The sequence below is a fragment of the Schistocerca cancellata genome, chromosome 2 (genome assembly GCF_023864275.1).
Source record: "Schistocerca cancellata isolate TAMUIC-IGC-003103 chromosome 2, iqSchCanc2.1, whole genome shotgun sequence".
Lineage (NCBI taxonomy): Eukaryota > Metazoa > Arthropoda > Insecta > Orthoptera > Acrididae > Schistocerca > Schistocerca cancellata.
Genome location: NC_064627.1, coordinates 1,069,310,172 through 1,069,330,892, shown reverse-complemented (window position 1 = coordinate 1,069,330,892; position 20,721 = coordinate 1,069,310,172). Strand labels below are relative to the sequence as shown.

At 40.6% G+C, this 20,721-nt stretch overlaps 1 protein-coding gene across 1 annotated transcript in view; it reads left to right on the top strand.

The window, feature by feature from the left end:
- LOC126163067 (RNA-binding protein FUS-like) overlaps window positions 1–17,677 on the top strand; it is a 123,611-nt gene extending 105,934 nt beyond the window's left edge. Inside the window, exon 11 of the transcript XR_007535152.1 lies at window positions 16,038–17,677. The gene's annotated coding sequence lies outside the window, so the exon portion shown is untranslated. The remainder of the gene's footprint in view (window positions 1–16,037) is intronic.
- The last annotated feature ends 3,044 nt before the right edge of the window (window positions 17,678–20,721 follow it).

Sequence of the window (20,721 nt, the reverse complement as noted above, 5' to 3'; positions counted from 1 at the left end):
CAAGAGTACGTTCCACATTATGTATATCTGAATAACTGATGAGACTGCTGATTAAATTTTTTAATCATCGATCTAAAAGTTCTTATAATAATCAATGTCAATTTAATATTTTTTTTTATGTTGTGCTGTATATTTTACATACATTGCTTTTGCCATGGGTATAACTAGTCTTATATTTTATAAAAAACGAAGGAGTAGATGCTTTTACTATAAAATTTCGTCAAAAAGGTCGTAATAGTATTTTTCGCGAAAATCTAATTGTTCATTGAGCAGCACTGATGATTTGGTTTTCAAATGAGCATATATCTCGATTTCTTCTAGGATATTCATAAGTAAGCCTTTATTTGCTTAATGCAGAACTTGTAAATTCTGTTCTACTGTCCCCTCAGCATGATTATTGAATGCTATATGATGGCCAAATACAGACTTTGTTCGTGGGGTACCCGACGTATGTTCTTTGTACCTTACTGCAAAATTTTGACCTGTTTGGCCGATATATATTTTCTCACAGTCTCTACATTGGATCTTGTACACTCCTGATCTGGTAGATTTTCCATTTTTAATATCTAATGAGGCGGAACTTGCACTAGTTGGAATGTCTATATAGACATTCCAACTACTGCATGTCTATTAAAAATTTGTATACAAATATACCCATTAATGAGACAATTAATATAATTAGGGATAACTTAATACAATACAAAAATATGACTAAAGACGAAATAATCGAATTTATAGAACTGCTTGAATGCACTTTAGATTACAATTATTTCTCTTTTAATACTAAAATCTATTGTCAGAAAGATGGCTTAGCAATGGGAAATTCTTTAGCTGGGACAGTTGCAGACATTTTCGTGAACCACATTGAGACGCAATTCCTGAAAAATAACCCTGATATCGCAAATAAAATCATATATTACAAGCGATACGTAGACGATACATTATTGCTTTATAATGGCTCAAAAGATGAAATTGAGAAACTTACTATAAAATTAAACTCTACGCATCCGAAGTTACAATTTACAGTTGAGCATGAAAATCGAAAATCTATCAACTACCTAGATCTCACTATAACTAATAACAATGGGAAACATTTATTTGCCATATACAGGAAACCTACAACCACTGATGTTATTATTAATGCCACATCATGTCATCCTGACAAGTATAAAAAAGAATTTTTTAAGTCTATGATACACTGAATACTAAAATTACCGCTAGAAGCTAATGAAATCAAAAAGGAAATGACCATCTTAAAACAAATTGCAAAAACCAACTCTTTCGACACACGACAGGTAGATATCATTTTTAATAAAGTACAACAATCACAAAGCACTCCACTAATAGGTAATCCAGAATATATGAAGATGACATATATGGGAAACATATCAGATAGAATTACTAATTTATTCAAAAATTCTGAAATAACAGTAGCATTTACAACTGACAATACTTTACAACAAAAATTAAGACATACAGTAAGTAAAGACGATGGAAAATCTACCAGATCAGGAGTGTAAAAGATCCAATGTAGAGACTGTGAGAAAATATATATCGGCCAAACAGGTCGAAATTTTGCAGTAAGGTACAAAGAACATACGTCGGGTACCTCACGAACAAAGTCTGTATTTGGCCATCATATAGCATTCAATAATCATGCTGAGGGGACAGTAGAACAGAATTTACAAGTTCTGCATTATGCAAATAAAGGCTTACTTATGAATATCCTAGAAGAAATAGAGATATATGCTCATTTGAAAACCAAATCATCAGTGCTGCTCAATGAACAATTAGATTTTCGCGAAAAATACTATTACGACCTTTTTGACGAAATTTTATAGTAAAAGCATCTACTCCTTCGTTTTTTTATAAAATATAAGACTAGTTATACCCATGGCAAAAGCAATGTATGTAAAATATACAGCACAACATAAAAAAATATTAAATTGACATTGATTATTATAAGAACTTTTAGATCGATGATTAAAAAATTTAATCAGCAGTCTCATCAGTTATTCAGATATACATAATGTGGAACGTACTCTTGGCTGCTACTCTACAACTATAAAGAATATTGCTATAAAAACTGCAGTTAAAGTAAGACGATTATGCAGCATCCAACAAAGATGCAATTATGATGCAGGCGACTCGGTATAATCGATATATACCACAACGCCAAAGACTTTCACATCTTTGATGTAACCGGCACTGTAATAGTACTAAGGTTGCCCATAGAGGGCACAACTATCACACATCGTAGTTCACTGTTTTTATCCAAAATATAAATAAGCTGTAGACATACTAACTATCTTTTAATCAGACATTTAAATGAATCAATTTTATGTTATTAGTGTATATCCTACTTTCATACTTTGACGATGGCGTCATATTATGAACGCTGATTGGCAGTTGTGAAGTAGTGTGACAGGAAGTAGGCGGAGCCTCTGCATATTTAAGCTCGTGCTCAGCACTCAAACCATCAGTTGACTGCGTAGCAGCGAGGAGAGCTCCGCCTACCATCCTAAGGGAGCCATGGGTATAATTAATTTTATCTTATCTTGTTAAATTTTGACATCATTAGACACTTTCATTTTATTTAAAGATTGGTATCTAGTATTTCTTAAAATTTATCCACAGGTCTGATGATGGTTCTGTAGAAAGAACCGAAACCGGTTACCTATATCATTAAAACATACATGAGTGATCAAGACTGAACTTTAGTCAAAATATAACAATTAATTGATCACTGCTTTCCAAAAATGTTTACCAAAATTTTTTTCCTTTATTTCGAGTCTCATTTTTCAGGTGCGGCTTAGATTCGAGTAAATACGGTACATCAGTGTCAGTATCCTAAAGATGCAGTGCTTAAACAGTCATCAGTTCAGCACCAGGGCACATTGCAAACACCTGCATCCAACATTTACCACCTTGCAGCTTTTGTCATACACACAAAAGCATCAGGTCCATCTCTGTGTACTTCTTTCCATTGACACTGATTGTGGTGAAACAAACAAGTTTCAAATTGGTGCTGCGTATTTTGTTCTGTGTCTGGAATTTTAGTTGTAAGGAATAAAATTTTGAGAATCCAATTTTTAGATTCAGGTTCTCCATTTCATTAGGCGACATGCTTCTCTTATTGACCTTGTCAGACATCTTTCTACCTTCTTAACTTTTTCACAGTTTTTACTAACAGAGATAACATCAGCCTGGTCAGGACTTTGCCTGCTGAAGTCTTTGTCATCATTTACGTGATACCAGAGAGCAACAGTAAGCATATCATCTTGCAACAGATGCCCCACAGTGAGAATCTGGGCATGCCCAAATACCTTTCTCATTCTTTATTTTATGAGCTTTTGAAATCAAGTAATACGAGGAAGTGGGTATGTATTTCTGTACCTGCTGCTTGGATTAGTTACCTGGTATCAGTGTTAGTAACTATACCTTCTTGGTATGGGTGGTTGCTGGGATAGGAGTATTTAGGTTTTGAAACCTCACATCACAATGCACATATCACTTTCTTGAGGTTCTGCACCAAGTGCATCTACATTATACACTTCACAAAATTTTGAAGATATTGCTTGTATAAAACTAGTTTCAATTTCTTCAACTTTTCTTTTTACATACTGTTTACTTTTTGTGCTTCTTATCTCTCCTGGACCTTTAAGGGGGACATTCAGTGCATCTATAATTTCAGGCCCATGAATAAAACCATCCACACTGTCTTCAGTTTCACATTCGGATGATGATTGTTCAGGTGGGGTGTCACTAAATTTCTTCTTGTAGTTAGTGTATTCCTGCACATGGATGTGATGCTAATACCATTACTTGAGGACCAAGGTGTTTCTGCAACACCTCTGACAGATTTCCAACAACTGTGAAGGGATTTTCACTTTCTGAAACACCATCTTATTGTGTCTTTTTTCATAATCCACACACCTAACTCTTTCACTGCTGTACTTCCTCACTGAAATTGTATGTAACAAAATGTTCAAACAAAACACAAAATTTGATGCAGAATAGTTTATGTGAGTGTTGCCAACATTCTTATTTTACACTAGATATTCAGTGATGCAAAATATGCAAAATGTTGAAAAAAAAATTTAACGCTTAACGCTGAAAAATGTTGCCCACTGTGTTTGCACTGGTTACAAACATTTAACCAAACAATATTTTGTGCTGTTATCAAAAGTTTTCAGATGGGGGTTTGTAAAAACTCATAAAAATGCAATGTTTTACATTTTTAGTAATTAATATTTACATAATACAAATAGCTGGAGAGAAGATATTGTTTATACTAATTACATCTGTAGCATCTGGTAATATGACAGAAAAGATAGGGTTCTGTCACTTTCCAAATTAGAAAAAGAAATTGTAAGTGAAAAAAATTAACTTAAGTTTCGTATTTTGCTATTAAATTTGTGAGTTAAAGGAAGCCTGTTAGTGTGCAGATGTCAACTAAATTTCAACACACTAAGAGGGAACTTTAATGCAAAACATCTGCCAGGTCGCCAGTACGTTTGGTTTTTTAGTCTACTTTCTTTGTTCTCTATTGCTTTAGGAGTCATTTACAAAATATACATTTTCCAAAGGGCCATACCATTTACAAAAATTAAGATAAAACAAAAATACTTTGCTTCTTAACACTTGTGATCTAGAGGGCTAATATATTTTTTCCAGAGAAATTCATGACCATGAGTTGACATGGCCTGTATGATGAAATCAACCTGTTATGTCTTCCCCTGACCCCTTCCCTCTGGCATCTCCCAGATGCAGCAGCAAAAGCCTGCAGCTACAAGTCGTCCACAGGACCCACAGTCAACATGCCTAAGGTTGAAGTCAGAGGACAAGGCCCATCCAGTGCCCACAGAAGTGCAACTCTCCTTCATAATCTGAGTCGGACCTCGTTTATGGACATCACCCCAGCAGTGTGACAGGTTACAGACCATTCTCATACCAGTTGGATCCCTGCTCCACGCTTATACAATGAAATTGTAGTTGATACTACAGTCAACTTCCAGAGCTGCAATCCGTTATTTCCTTTTACTCCGCAGCTTGTCGTTCTCCAGGGATCTCATTCTCCTGATGGTCTCTCACCAACCCTTCATGGGCTCTGTGCTTTGTAAGAACCAGGTCGGCCCGGTTAAGGGAAGACGGAAGGCAATTTTTATACCTGTTCCGCCAATGCTATTTTACCTTTTGAATAGGTACCCTTTTTTAAATAACTATAAGTGATAAAACAATGAAATTTTTATAAACAGAGGGAAACATTCCACATGGGAACAATATATCTAAAAACAAAGATGATGTGACTTACCAAACGAAAGCGCGGGCATGTCGATAGACACACAAACATACACACAAAATTCAAGCTTTCGCAACAAACGGTTGCTTCGTCAGGAAAGAGGGAAGGAGAGGGAAAAACGAAAGGATGTGGGTTTAAAGGGAGAGGGTAAGGAGCCATTCCAATCCTGGGAGCGGAAAGACTTAGCTTAGGGGGAAAAGGGGACAGGTATACGCGCGCGCGCGCGCGCGCGCACACACACACACACACACACACACACACACACACACACACACACACACACACATATCCATCTGCACATATACAGACACAAGCAGACATATGTAAGGGCAAAGAGTTTGGGCAGAGATGTCAGTCGAGGCGGAAGTACAGAGGCAAAGATGTTGTTGAATGACAGGTGAGGTATGAGCGGCGGCAACTTGAAATTAGCGGAGGTTGAGGCCTGGTGGGTAACGGGAAGAGAGGATATATTGAAGGGCAAGTTCCCATATCCAGAGTTCTGATAGGTTGGTGTTAGTGGGAAGTATTCAGATAACCCGGACGGTGTAACACTGTACCAAGATGTGCTGGCCATGCATCAAGGCATGTTTAGCCACAGGGTGATCCTCATTACCAACAAACACTTTCTGCCTGTGTCCGTTCATGCGAATGGACAGTTTGTTGCTGGTCATTTCCACATAGAAAGCTTCACAGTGTAGGTAGGTCAGTTGGTAAATCGCACGGGTGCTTTCACATGTGGCTCTGCCTTTGATCGTGTATACCTTCCGGGTTACAGGACTGGAGTAGGTGGTGGTGGGAGGGTGCATGGGACAGGTTTTACACCGGGGGTGGTTACAAGGGTAGGAGCCAGAGGTAGGGAAGGTGGTTTCGGGATTTCATAAGGATGAACCAAGAGGTTACGAAGGTTAGGTGGACGGCGGAAAGACACTCTTGGTGGAGTGGGGAGGATTTCATGAAGGATGGATCTCATTTCTGGGCAGGATTTGAGGAAGTGGTATCCCTGCTGGAGAGCCACATTCAGTGTCTGATCCAGTCCCGGGAAGTATCCTGTCACAAGTGGGGCACTTTTGGGGTTCTTCTGTGGGAGGTTCTGGGTTTGAGGGGATGAGGAAGTGGCTCTGGTTATTTGATTCTGTACCAGGTTAGGAGGGTAGTTGTGGGATGCGAAAGCTGTTTTCAGGTTGTTGGTGTAATGGTTCCGGGATTTAGGACTGGAGCAGATTTATTTGCCACGAAGACCTAGGCTGTAGGGAAGGGACTGTTTGATATGGAATGGGTGGCAGCTGTCTTAATGGAGATACTGTTGCTTGTTGGTGGGTTTGATGTGAACGGATGTGTGAAGCTGGCCATTGGACAGATGGAAGTAAACGTCAAGGAAAGTGTCATGGGATTTGGAGTAGGACCAGGTGAATCTGATGGAACCAAAGGAGTTGAGGTTGGAGAGGAGATATATATATGCCTCAGTTTGCAAGTAAAATGAACATAATACCTCTTATGGTTTTGAAGGGAAAAAAAAATTATTCATTCACTAGTAAAATTTAACTTTTTTGTACATTAATTATTATAAAACAGTTTCTGATTGTTTGGTGGTTCTCAGTTTACTTGTAATAACTTATTACCATCTGCAGTACAAATTTACCAAATTTCATGTTTCTAACCCCATTATTTTATCAAATAATGTCATCTGAAAGTAAAAATATGTAGTTCTGAGAAAATTCCATTTAAAGTTTAATACTGCAATTCTAGTATAGTTATTGATGAGAATTACTTACCACTAATATTTTTCTGCACCATACTGATCTTTTCTTATTTTGGTCCCTCTTCTTTTCTGTCTGGTTCTTTTGTGCATTTTAAATTAGCAATATCTGCTTTGCGGATTCTCTCTTCATCTATTTGCACCAAGGATTTTGCAGTATTTCCACTAGATTTTTTCCCCATTAATTCCAAAACATCTAGTTTTCTAATTACACTATCATCGACACATAAAATAGCATCACAAACACCAAATTTGAGGGTTGTAAGCTGAACAAATACAGTTTTCGATAACTGGTTCCAAATGACAGAATTCGCACATTCATTTAAATTTGGGGTTTTCTCATGAAGACATTTCTTCAACAAGGTATCTGTACAAAGGTCTCTATGGGTTTAATTTCATTCATTGCTGATGCAGGTAAAGAATGTTTGTGGTCATATCTGGCACTTGCGCCACGTGTCAGCATCATTTGGGCAAAGACCGTGCACTGGGTTTTCATTTATGGAAAGCTTTGGGAAAAGATAGCCCATACAGCTTTTTTCATGTTTTCTAAATTCCCAGTGGTTAGATACTGGACTCGCATTCAGGAGGACGACGGTTCAATTCCGCGTCCGGCCATCCTGATTTAGGTTTTCCGTGATTTCCCTAAATCGCTCCAGGCAAATGCCGGGACGGTTCCTTTCAAAGGGTACGGCCGACTTTCTTCCCCGTCCTTCCCTAATCCAATGAGACCGATGACCTCGCTGTCTGGTCTCCTTCCCCAAACCAACCAACCAACCAACCTAAATTCCCGACATTTCTTCTTATGTCCAAACCATAATAATTCTGTAATCTATTTATTTCAACATTTGTCAGGTGACCTTTACCACCTATCTTCTTACAATCTTCTGGTACTATTTTTTACTTTCCTTTCAATAATTTTCTCAACCTGGACCCCATAATATTCTGGACATGCCCAATGCACTCTAATTTAGAAATTGTGACATTAGGACCACAGGGTTGTTCTGCACATAACCGGTCATAAGCCTTGCTGTCACCATCCCCAGATTTCACAGAACGTCAGGAAAACCATCATCTCTCACGAGAAAATTGTCATACATATACAAAAACTGTTTCACGCAGGAAAGACCAGGCATTTCAAATAGGCTAAAATTTAAAAATCGAATTTTTGAAGTCCACTTGCCTTCTGTCTCCCGTTAAGGGCTTTCGGTGACTTCTGCTTGTTCGTCTGTATGGACATTGTTAGTACATCACTCCCTGTTTCTAGTGATTTGGAAGTGGTTGCTGTCAGTCCACTTGGACTCTGCGGTCATGATTTGCAATCCCCCCCTCCTGACATACCTGGTCATCAAATAGCTTCTAGTTCCACAGTCCACAGTGGCGTTGCAGCCCCCCCCCCCCCCCCCCCGCCCAGCGCGCGCGCGCACACACACACACACACACACACACACACACACACACACACATTCACATTCATTTGGTTTCACAAGTTTTACTTCCGTAAATGCCAGATCCCCTCACTGAATTACATCCGGGCCTCTGAAACATGTCACTCCCTAAGTGCAGTTGAGTTGGTAGTATAACTAACAAACAAGTGAGGAACTGGAGGCTCCACGTCTTCTGAACCAGTAACAGCCCCGAACAAAAGCCGGTTCCTGTGTCAACACTACCACACTGCCGGTTTCCATGTAAACGTTGTATGTTGGTGTGTGAATGCCTACTGTTGTGTTGTGTTACCACCTCGACTACAGTTTTAGTTTGTTAAACAACGTGTCCAAAACAATGTCGTTCAGCAAGCGACAATTCGTTGCGCCGTGGAGTGCCATTAAATAGTCATGCGTTGGAATTGCTACGGAGGACCCATGAGTTTTTCAAGCAAGAAAAAGAATTTGTTTCTGTTCATGGGCATGCGTCGATTCCTGCCAATAAAGTTTTGTTTCTGTTCATGGGCATGCGTCGATTCCTGCCAATAAAGTTTTAGAGCGAACCTCGAAAATTCTAGGACTCAGTGAAAGAACAGTTATAAGGAAAGGGGTGCTACTTCAAGATTTACAAGACAGTGAAGTGTGGAACAAAGCCCCTGTGGAAGAAACAGTACTCCGGGCAAGAAAGAAAAAGCAGCATTGTCCTGTTACAGATATTGATTCTTTCCAATCCGATGCAATTCGTCGGCACATACACGGATACTATAAAAGGAAAGAATACCCCACAATAGCTAAGTTGCTACTTTCTTTAAAAGAAAGTTAATTTTTCTGAGGGGGGAAAAGTCACTTAAGATGATATTAAAAAGTATGGGCTTCCATTTTAAAAAGTTAGATGGATGAAAACTGTTACTAGAAAAAGCTCACGTCATTGCGGTTCATACCATTTTCTTACACAAAATTGTAGGAAAGGACATACACTCAGTCATATGGTTAGACGAAACCCGGGTCAACGCTGGAGAATAAGTTGAGAAATGCTGGACAGATGGTACTCCGAAAAACAGCAGTCATCAGTCAACAGGAAGAGGATCCCGATTAATTGTGGTCCATGCAGGATCTTCAAACGGCTTTGTGCCTGAAGGACTTCTAGTTTTTTGATGGAAAAAAAGATGAGTATCATGAGGATATAGACCGCCCACGGTTTCTACACTGGTTTAAAAATTTGTTGCTTTAGTTTAGTGTTCTGACAGTTTTTGTGATGGACAATGCACTGTACCATTCCATGATTTTAAATAAAACTCCCACCACTAGTGACCGTAAAGAAACTATGGTGTAATGGTTGTAGGCAAGAGACATAGCTGCGGACATGACAAAGCTGCTGTTATACTCGCTCGTGAAACAAAACAAGTGATGCCTAAATACGTTGTAGATGAAATTGCAAGCGATCAGGGTCACTTGGTAATTAGGCTACCGCCTTATCACTGTAATTTTAATCCAATTGAATTGGTTTGGAGTGAAGTCAAGGCGTACTTTAGAAGTAACAACAAGACTTTTACTGTTACAGAAGTGGAAAGACTGCTACATGGTCTTGACACTGTAGATGCTACCACATGGAGGAAAAAAGTAGACCATGTTGCTAAACTAATAAGAGAATCACAGGCTATAGATGGCATTATAAATGAAAACTTAACAATTAATGATTTCTCTTGATGATGATGATAGTGGTTTTGGCACCGATTCCGATGACAGTGAAGGAGAACAGGATGGAATTGCACCATTGACATTGTAAATTGGCGAGTGTAAATGTACAGAGAATTAATTCTTTTTCTCTCTGCAATCGGGTAGGCTATGCATGTTTTGCTTTAATCTTTCTAGCTTGTTACGTGGTATGCTTAGATTACATTATTATACAACGTTTTACATGCAGCTATTACTGTAACAATTTGGAATGACTTTTCGTAGATATTGTCATTAACTTCGGGTGTTTTTATTTCCTGGTTTAATATACTATCAAATGCTTAGTCTCCGTCGTTCTCTCAATTGTTAGAAAAACTTACTTTATTGCACTTACGTATAAACATTGATAGTAGCTTACATTTACAAAATTTACTTCGGAGTTGTGGGCGTGTGCGGTGGCAGCTATTTGCAACTTTGCAATCACAGTGTAGCCAAACACATGCGAGCCGTCAAGTGACATGTTTCACCGGCCCTGGTATAGTTATGGCTAGTCCATGTCTTAATTAAGTTGTTAAGCCTCATTTACCAGATATGCACGTACTGCGCTTTCTAAATTATTCAGTAGTCACTGTGCAGTAAAATCTAATCAACCTACAGCAGTCACTCAAGTGAACGATACATGTGGCACTTTAATATAACAACTTAATCAGTAATCATTGTTAATTGTCCTTCACTGTCCATCTTCATATTCACAACAACACATCATTGTACCATTATGTTATTGCGGTTTTGACTGAGACGGGTTCCATCCACGAAATCCTGGAACAGGCCGACTTTAAATGGCTTCAGGCCCAGTGCTCATATAGCTTTACAAAAAGCTTGCTAAAGTTTCTCATTGTTAAATACATAATGTGCATAATTTACAATTAAATTTTATATCTCAGACTTATTGGATAGTCCAGAAAAATTGGTTTTGATCTGAACTTTATATTACAATTGGGGTTTTGACTGAAGTAAGCCTTCTTGATGATGAAAACTGTAAAAATAGCTAAATAAACAATTCAAATTAATGATATGAATATAATAGAGGGAAACATTCCACGTGGAAAAAATATATCTGAAAAGAAAGATGATGAGACTTGCCAAACAAAAGCGCTGGCAGGTCGATAGACACACAAACAAACACAAACATACACACAAAATTCTAGCTTTCGCAACAAACGGTTGCTTCGTCAGGAAAGAGGGAAGGAGAGGGAAAGACAAAAGGATATGGGTTTTAAGGGAGAGGGTAAGGAGTCATTCCAATCTCGGGAGCGGAAAGATTACCTTAGGGGGAAAAAAGACAGGTATACGCGCGCGCGCGCGCGCACGCACACACACACACACACACACACACACACACACACACACACACACACCCATCCATCCGCATATACACAGACACAAGCAGACAAATGTCTTTCCGCCTAAGGTAAGTCTTTCCGCTCCCAGGATTGGAATGACTCCTTACCCTCTCCCTTAAAACCCATATCCTTTTGTCTTTCCCTCTCCTTCCCTCTTTCCTGACGAGGCAACCGTTGGTTGCGAAAGCTAGAATTTTGTGTGATGTTTGTGTGTCTATCGACCTGCCAGCGCTTTTGTTTGGTAAGTCTCATCATCTTTCTTTTCAGATATAAATAAACAATTCCATACATGTGTGTTAATTACTCAGAAAATAATTAAGTGCTGATTTCCCAGCAATGTATTGAAATTACCTACATGAATACTTCAAGGATTTCTATAGGTTATTTTTCTAATTTTGTCAGCAATGTAGTAATTTCATCTGCGTACATGTCAACAATGCAACTAGAATAGGAAAAAATTGTTACTTAACTAAACTGAGCTTTAGGAAATGAGTTCCTCAAAATGGTTTCAAATTAATTGGGAAATTATTCAGACCAAAGTAATTTAGCAAAGTTGGGCCTGGTTTTGTACTCGGAATTACAAAACGACAGCTTTATCTTCTGGCACAGCTCTCACTAGCACTAATGATAATTAAGAAAGAAAAACCTTATCATCTGAGGAGGCAAATAACAAAACAAAATGGGAATGTGTACCACCCTGTTCTGCTACACCTGACAGGTCACCAACACTCGCTGCCCTGTCTTCCCTCCTTCAGAAACTACCCCCTCCCTTCCTCCTCCTCAGTGATTTTAACACCCACCACTCCTTGTGGAGCAGGCAGTGCTTCTTCATCTAGTCAGGGTACCTCATAGGCAAGTTTCTTGCAGACCCTACCCATTTAAGTGCTGCTTATGACATTTTCTCTGTCACACACCTTTCGCTCACTTCTGCTCCCCTTCTCCCTTCATAACACTGGTTGTTGCAGTGACATCTGAGATCGTAATCATTTCCCATTGATTCTCCCTTTCCCTTCCTGTCTCCTGACGGCCAGGTTACCTTGCTGCACTTTCCATCACACTGAGCCTCTGTATACCTCCCAGTTCCTGTTCACCCCATCTTTGTCAGGTTTTGCTGATGAAATCTTCCTGTACACGTCCAACAGAATTATTCACACCAGCGGCATTGCCGATCTCCACTCAGTTGGTGTCTTTCACTGCTGCCTAGTCCTTTGGTGGAGCGCAGCCATTGCCATCTGTGATCACCATTGGGCCTTCCAGTGTCTTCAGTGGCACCTGTCCCTGCCAGTCTTACTACATTTAAATGTCTTTGCACCAAAGCCCTTCACTTAAACAGAGCAAGCAAGTGTGTTGGGACCACTTTTCCTCCCTAGCTCCCTCAGTCCCTTCATCACGGGTGTGGGCTATTCTCTGCACCCTCCAAGGTTGCTAGCGGCAGTCTTCCATCCCTGGCCTGGCGACCCATTTTGTGACAGAATCGGCAGCAGCCTCCTATAAAGCCGCCGCCATCTTTCGGAGACAGTGGTGTGAAGCTTCCCATGTGTGTTTACCCCTTGTCCATCATAATCATACAGAAAACCTTTTACTGTATGGAAACTTCTGGCCTTCTACTCTTCCCATGATTTGGCCCCAGGCCCTGATTCCATTCATAACCAATTACTACAATACCTCAGTCCTCCACAATGACAATATCTCGTCAGAGTTTTTAACCATATTTGGCTGCAAGGCTTTTTTTTTTTTCCCTTCTCAGTGGAGGTACGGCATTATGGTTAAGCCTGGTAAGGATATGTCGTCTTTTGATAGTTACTGGTGCATCAGTCTTGAGTGTTGTCCACTGTGAGTTATTTGAATAGATGGTGGACCGTCAGCTCAATTGGGTCTTTGAATCTCGGTACCTTTTGTCTTGTTGCTAGTACGCATTTGAGGGGCGATGGCACCCAACAGTTACCTGCTTCAATTGGAAACCACATTTTGGCAGGCCTTTTCTCAGCGCTATCATCTTGTCTGTTTTCTGTCGTAAGACCTACATCACTGCTTGGCATCATCACATCTCTTCCATTCCTGGAATGGGGCTTTCGGGTCCCACTCCGAAGGTTATTTGCAAGTTCGTGTCCCACCGGTCATTCAGAGTGACGGTTGGCAACATTCTAGACTGACCACTGATCCAGGATAATTGCATTCTGAGGGGCCATATTAAGTGTCCTCTTTATTTCTCATTGCTATTAATGGACTTACGGCCTCTGCTGGACTGTTAGTCACCCCTGCTCTCTGTGTGTATGATTCTGTATTTAGGTTAGTTCCCACTCTGTGGCCTCAGCGAAGCAACAGCTCGAGGTTGCCATCTTTCGCGCTTCTGTTTTTACACTCTCAGTGGTTTTTCATGTGGAACTGATGGCAAACACTCACCCAAGTTTTGTTATGTATGTATTTGATGAGTAGCCTTCAGGCTATTGACCTTCTCGCTGATCTTGACTATCCTGCTTTCCTTTAGGTTCCCAGCCCCATGAGTTTCCTGGCTAATGAGCTTGCTGATCATGTGGCTAGGAGGGTTGGGGAGGGCACTCACCACCACCACCACCACCCTCCCCAGAGCAAGTGATAAGTGCAATAGGGAAGCTGAATAGTCAACTACGGTTTATTGGGAGAATTTTAGGAAAGGGTGATTAACATGTAAAGGAGACCACATGTAGGATGCTGGTGCGACCTATTCTTCAGTACTGCTAGTGTGTTTGGGATGCATACCAGGTTGGATTGAAGGAAGATTTCGAAGCAGTTCAGAGACAGGCTGCTACATTTGTTACCGGTAGGTTCAAATAACATGTAAGTGTTACGGAGATGCTTCGGGAATTCAAATGGGAATCCCTGGAGGGAAGGCGACATTCTTTTCGAGAAATTTTATTGAAAAAATGTAGAGAACCAGCATTTGAGGTTTAGTGCAGAACAGTTCTATTGCAGTCAACATACATTGCACGTAAGGACCAAGAAGATAAATACTTGAGAAATTAGGGCTCATAAAGAGGCATGTAGATGTTTGCTTATGCCCCACGCTCTATTTGCAGGTGGAACAGCTGCTTGTGGAGTATCAGTGTTAGATGTAGAACAGTGACAAGAATGGATCCAGAAGGTAAAGGGATGGGGATTGTGGAGAGTCATTGAAGGGAGTGGTTGGTGTCTTTATTTAGATGGAAGGCTAGATTTTGGTTAGTTTTTGGAGGTGTTGGCTTAGAGCTGGAATTCTTTCGGTTGAGACACAATAAGAAGCTACAACATGGTGTATAAGATTGTTGGGTTTGTGATTTTGAGGAGCATGTAGTCTGTGGGTGTGCAGGATGAAAAGGGAAAAGGATTCAGGGAAGACAGTCTGGGAAGGGGGTGTAAGGCTTCAAGCAGGGATTGGAGGTTTGTTGGGCTTTTTGGATGGGATCATTTTGGCATAGTTTTTGCTATTGATATGACTACCAACCAGTTGTCCAACATGATGAATGGCCACCACCAAATTTTAGCCAAGAGCAAAGTGAACCATCATGTGGCACAATATGCGGCTGAACATAACCTGATTGATTTCAATGGCTGCTTCACAACCCAGTCCATCTGGATCCCCCCTCCACCACCAGCTTTTGTGAACTGCACAGATGGGAGTTATACTTCCAACATATTCTTCACTCCCATTATTCTACTGGCCTCAACTTCAGGTGGCCTTTGTCCCCACACCCTTCTATCAACAGTTTCTGTCCCCTCTGTCTTTATCACCTCCACCCAATTCACATCCCCTCACCCTCATTGTGTGCTTATCTCAGCTAATGCCCCATTGATCTTCTCCCCTTCTCTTCACCTTCCCTTGTCCAGTCCCCATTCCCCTCCCACCCAATTCCCCCTCCCACACCACCACCACCACCACTGCCGCCGCCTCCTGACACTACCTGGCAGCCTTTTCCTGCTACCATCTAGTCCTTGTATGTTTTCCCAGAAAGTGCTCCTCCTCCGCACCCCCACCCATACCCTGCTCTCTCTTCTCTTTACACACCCCCTCCCCTAACTCCGGATTGGTGCTTTTGTTCAACACAAGAATTGCACTATAGCTGCAGATGCCAGATGTAGCAGTCATGTGTACATGACATGTTCCTGTGAGTGTGAATGCAAGAGTGTTTCTTTTCTGAAAAAGGCTTTGGTGGACAGCTGAATGACTAATAGTCTTTTCATTATACCTGTCTGTAGCTCAGTATGTTGTCTTTACAGTGGTAGCAATGTATCCTTTTCATAATATTAGTGATATTCCAACCTGGACTGTCCATTGTTTAAAGTAAAACTTTATTGTAATATATATTATAATCATGATAATTTACACTTTACACTTGTATTCTTATCCTTAATTTATTTCTAACAGGAAACAGCTTTCTTTCCCTGCAATTGTTATTGAGTCACATCATATTAAACTCAGTCTGGTTAATTTACAGAATTAGTTTGTTGTGCTCTCCTGATTACAGTTAGTACACTCAGCTGAGCTGACATTCTTAGCAGTGAGTTGGAAAATGCTGTGATAGCAGTATAAAAAAGAAAAAAGATGCGTTAAGAAGAAAGCAAAGAAATTTGATCAGTTGTTACAGGTAGGTATCAAAGTAGGAAAAACAAAATACTGACATTGCTGAAAAGAATAGATTGTGTTGCATGTGGGGCACAGGAAGTGATAGAAGGGATTTGAATTGTTGTGATTTGGGAGTATATGGACACACACACATAGTTTTTATAATGTAATTCAGTGATTTGGGAGAATAGATGGATTCACACAAAGCCTTTATATTGTAATACATGATGCCACTCCTATTACAATGTACCAGAGCATGGCAGTAGTGTATAAGTTTATAATGAATTTCCTTTTGTGTCTTGAGAGAATGCAGTTACGGTTATTAAACTCTGTAAAAACATTAAAAGGAAGTACATACAGGGTATGATCAATTAGTAGTAGGACTGAATTTCTGTAGCGCGAACAGAGCAGTGGAGGGGATTGGACCATCTGGGCGTCATAGTTAGGAACCTTCCGGAGTGAGTGATATTTTTTCCAGTTACATGCAGGAAAACGGTGAGGAGCACATCGGTTTTTGTGGTCCTCCGATCCATAGTGTGGTCGCGTTTAGAGATGGAGAAAAATCTGCGTGAAACTTGGGAAAACCTCAATGGAGACTCTTGGAATGATTAAGGACGCCTACAGGGATATTCCCCTGAACTGCTCAACACTGTTAGTGGCACAAGCTGTTTCTAGAGGGGTGGGAGCTCGTTGGAGATGACCAGCACACCGGTCCCCCATCATCCTACAAGGATTGATGAAAATGTGGCCAAAGTGAAAGTGCTCCTGGACTCTGGCGGGCGCTTAAACATTCATCTGATGGTGATGCATTGGGGATGTTGTAAGGTGCCATACAAAAAATTGTTACCGAGGATTTGCCCATGCGAAAGCTGTGCACTAAGTTTATGCTTAAAATCCTGAGTGACAAACAAAAACTGAATTGTGTGCAAATTTCCCAGGAGATTCTGAACTGTGTCCAATAAACCCCAAATTTTCTTCACAATTTGATTACCAGTGACGAATTGTGGTGTTTAGAGTACAACCCAGAGACCAAACACCAGAGTGCTGAGTGGCACATTGCCCTTTTTTTTTCTGGTAGGGTGTGGTTCACTGGGAGCTGTGTGAATGCTAAATGTTATGTGGAAGTGCTTAAAAGGTTGTGCAAATTTGTCCTCAGAGTATGGCCAGACTGCTGCTTGTTGGAAGCTGCACCATGACAACATGCCATGTCACAGCATGCTGCGGATGTTGGAACACGTGGCCAAGCACAGGGTTGCCACATTGCCTCACCCTCCTTAGTCCAGGTCTGATTTCTTCCTCTCCAACAGAACCTCAGTGGATACCAATTCGGCTCCGTAGAAGGCGTCCAAAATGTTGTGACAGTGTCCCTAAAGAGGATCATGGAAAGCAAGTTCCAGAAGGCATACGTGCAGTGGGAATCGCGTCATACGCTTTGTCGAAGTACGAGGGTGCTACTTCGAGGAATTTTAAGGATTAGTACCAGGTAATTCATTAAAAATATTGAAATTAATTCAGTTCTGCTTCTTACTGATTAAACCCTGTATTTATTTTGTAAAAGAAATAAACTGATGGAAAAACTTGCAACCTGTTCCAACATGTTCTTGTTTTATCCTAGAACTTGCTCATTAATAATTCATTATTTCCATCATTACTTCATGGTAGGAGCGAAAGTACAAATATATTTTTGTACCCAGTATTCAATAACAAAATGTTACTAACATCACCAACGAAACATAGCAAAAAATTTGATTGATGTCTTTTAAATAGTTAAGTTTTTCTCGTGGCGTGATCTCATATTTGTAGTATTACCAATAAATTTTTAGTTATAGATAATGATTCAGGTAGAATAATTGGTCTAAAATTAAGGAGTCTTGCATGCATTTCCCCTAAAATTATGAAACATGAGTTTGAAATATCCAGCCTCACCAGCTATTGAATTTGGTATTGTAAAAACTCTAGAACAACTTGAAGCATAAGTCAGAACCTTGAACTCCTACAAGGCCATGTACAGCAGTCGTCCAGGCACCAGTCAGCGACCCTTGAGCGGAGTGGGTTTCTATAGCGTCCACAGCAGTACCATTCATGTGGTGAAACCAGGCCAGTAACCAGGAAGAACTGCAGTTCGATCCACTGCCAATTTCAACAGGTAGTCATTGCCTTCACCCCAGGTAATTCGGCATGGCACACAGTCACATCATTACACCTTCTGCAACTTGTCACATGTAAGCAATGTTTAACCACAGCTGTACCGGCCATCATCATTCAGCCAGCTGGGCAGTGATGCCTAGTCTGTGTCATGTCAGTGCCATTGCTGTAATTTGCTGCCCCTACCCCACAGAGGAGGTACCTCTGGCCTGGGTGGCCAACACTGCTCCAGCAACATCACTTCAGGATCACTCGCCACCACCAACGCAGCCAGCAATTCAGTTACATTCTGGGCATCTCCGTGATCTACTGCCACACCAGCTGTATCCACATGCAGCATCGACACTGTCAGTCAGCACGCCATGACAGCACTCCCTGTGTAAGCAGCTTACCTGCCTGTACCACTGGTTGTGACTATACCAGTTGCTCAGTGTAAAATACTACGTGAAGAACGAAAGTGCATTTGATAATGTATGAGCCAGATGGAATACTTAAAGATATGTTCATGTCTTTGGAGGTATCTCATTGGATGATAGTTATAGGACTGTGTATATGTCCACCACTGGTCTGTCTGCTGCTTCCCACATGCCACACTTGTCTGTCCACGCTTCCCATATGCCACACTTGTCTGTCCACGCTTCCCATACGCCACACTTGTCACCCAAACCATCTACGGACCTTACCACGCCCACAGGAAGACTCGAACCCTCTCTGAGAAGCAAGAACTGCTCAGGTTCCACACTGGTTTTTCCACAGCTACCCTTTGGACTGCTACATTTTGGCACCCATTGTGGAGCAATTCTTCTTGCCCCTTTTGTAATACAGAAGATACAGTAAAATCAAAATCACAGGTAGTTTTCCAGAACTTTCTTAGAAATGCTTGTGACATACTGCATTAATTGCCACTATTTATAGCCATTGCTCAGCTAATGTCATCACACTGAAGTCGGTTCTTTTCACAGTACAGTATACATTTAGCACTGATACAAATGCACCAATAACCACGGGTTGAATGCTGGTTCGGTTGACATCTTAAAAGATAACATTTCCAAAGCAGCGTGCATAAATTTTTCCTCGAGGCACGTGTGAAGATTTCCCCAAATAAAATCTATTCCCAACATTTTTCATGTGTGACTCTGCACTGTTTCTGTGTCAGCTGCCACATGGCATTTTGTTTTTGAATGCAACACTTACTTAATTTGGTAGTTCATGAATTCTTGGAATCAGTTAGAAAAGTTGACCAAGCAATTTATTTTAATTGACATTTACTGACTTTCTCTGCTCATCTTGGTAAGCTAAATGTTACGAGCATGGCAAGGTTTCGCCAAGTCTTCCTAGATCTATGATGCCAGTAGATGTCCACACTTGTCATCTAATTCCAGTAAATTGCAGGCTTGTGAATTGTGTGTGCATAGCTGGTGCCCAATAGCGTCTCAGATGTGTTCTATCCTATTTAGATTTTGTGATTTTAGTGGTCAAGACAATGCAAGTTAGCTATCACACTCATCAAACCACTGGAACACGTTTCTGGTACCATATTACTGCTAGACTTATTCCCCATTAGTCTGCACTTGCATACTTTCCTTATCATGTCATGCCCTCTGTGCCACCAGACAGCATTCATTTTTGTGCTGTGAAAATTAAAGAATTTGTATTAACTTTGCCATGGACCACCAGAGAAGCAAGTGTGACTGCTTCACCAGATCATAAGACAATGTATATCCTGCTTGCAATGTGGCAGTTGGTATTTCTGCCAATTCTACAGACTGAATGTGTGCCAGTTCCTAACTTCTGCTATTGCCCTGGTGTTGCAATCAGAGATATAATTGCTGTTCGCATGTACTGACATCACCTATGTGGTTGTCAAAGTTTCTTGTAACTGTGGAGGAATAGTAAATGTTTTCTTAGAGTGTGAAGACGGGTTTGATGCAGCTCTCCTAACAAGTCTACATTGTACGTAGCTCTTCATCTCTGCATAATGACTGGAACCTACCTACCTACCTACCTTTGAACCTGCAAACCAGTCAAGCCTAGTTCGATTAAATTGTGAGTGTGCAGCTACATCAAGTCAGCTTCTTATATTTCAGCTGTATATCACTCAGCCATCTTCAGAGTGGGCCAAAAGACAGAAGCTCCAGTACTCACTCAATCCTTTTTAAACTCACAGACTGCACTACTGCACATGTGAGGTGTCAGATACGTTGATCAGCGGCAAAGACATAATTGTGTATTAATTATATCTGTGCCTGCACAGATTGTCACACTGTCTTTATTACAGAGAGTGCCAGATTCCGTGACATCTAAAATGAAGCTGCTCTGAATTAATTAAATTTTCCATCAATGCCTCTTTCGCCACAGAATACCAGAAAGATGAAGTAGATGTTCGCATTGTATCAAATTATTCTGCCTGTTACCCAATTTGATTAGAACTTTATTGCTTC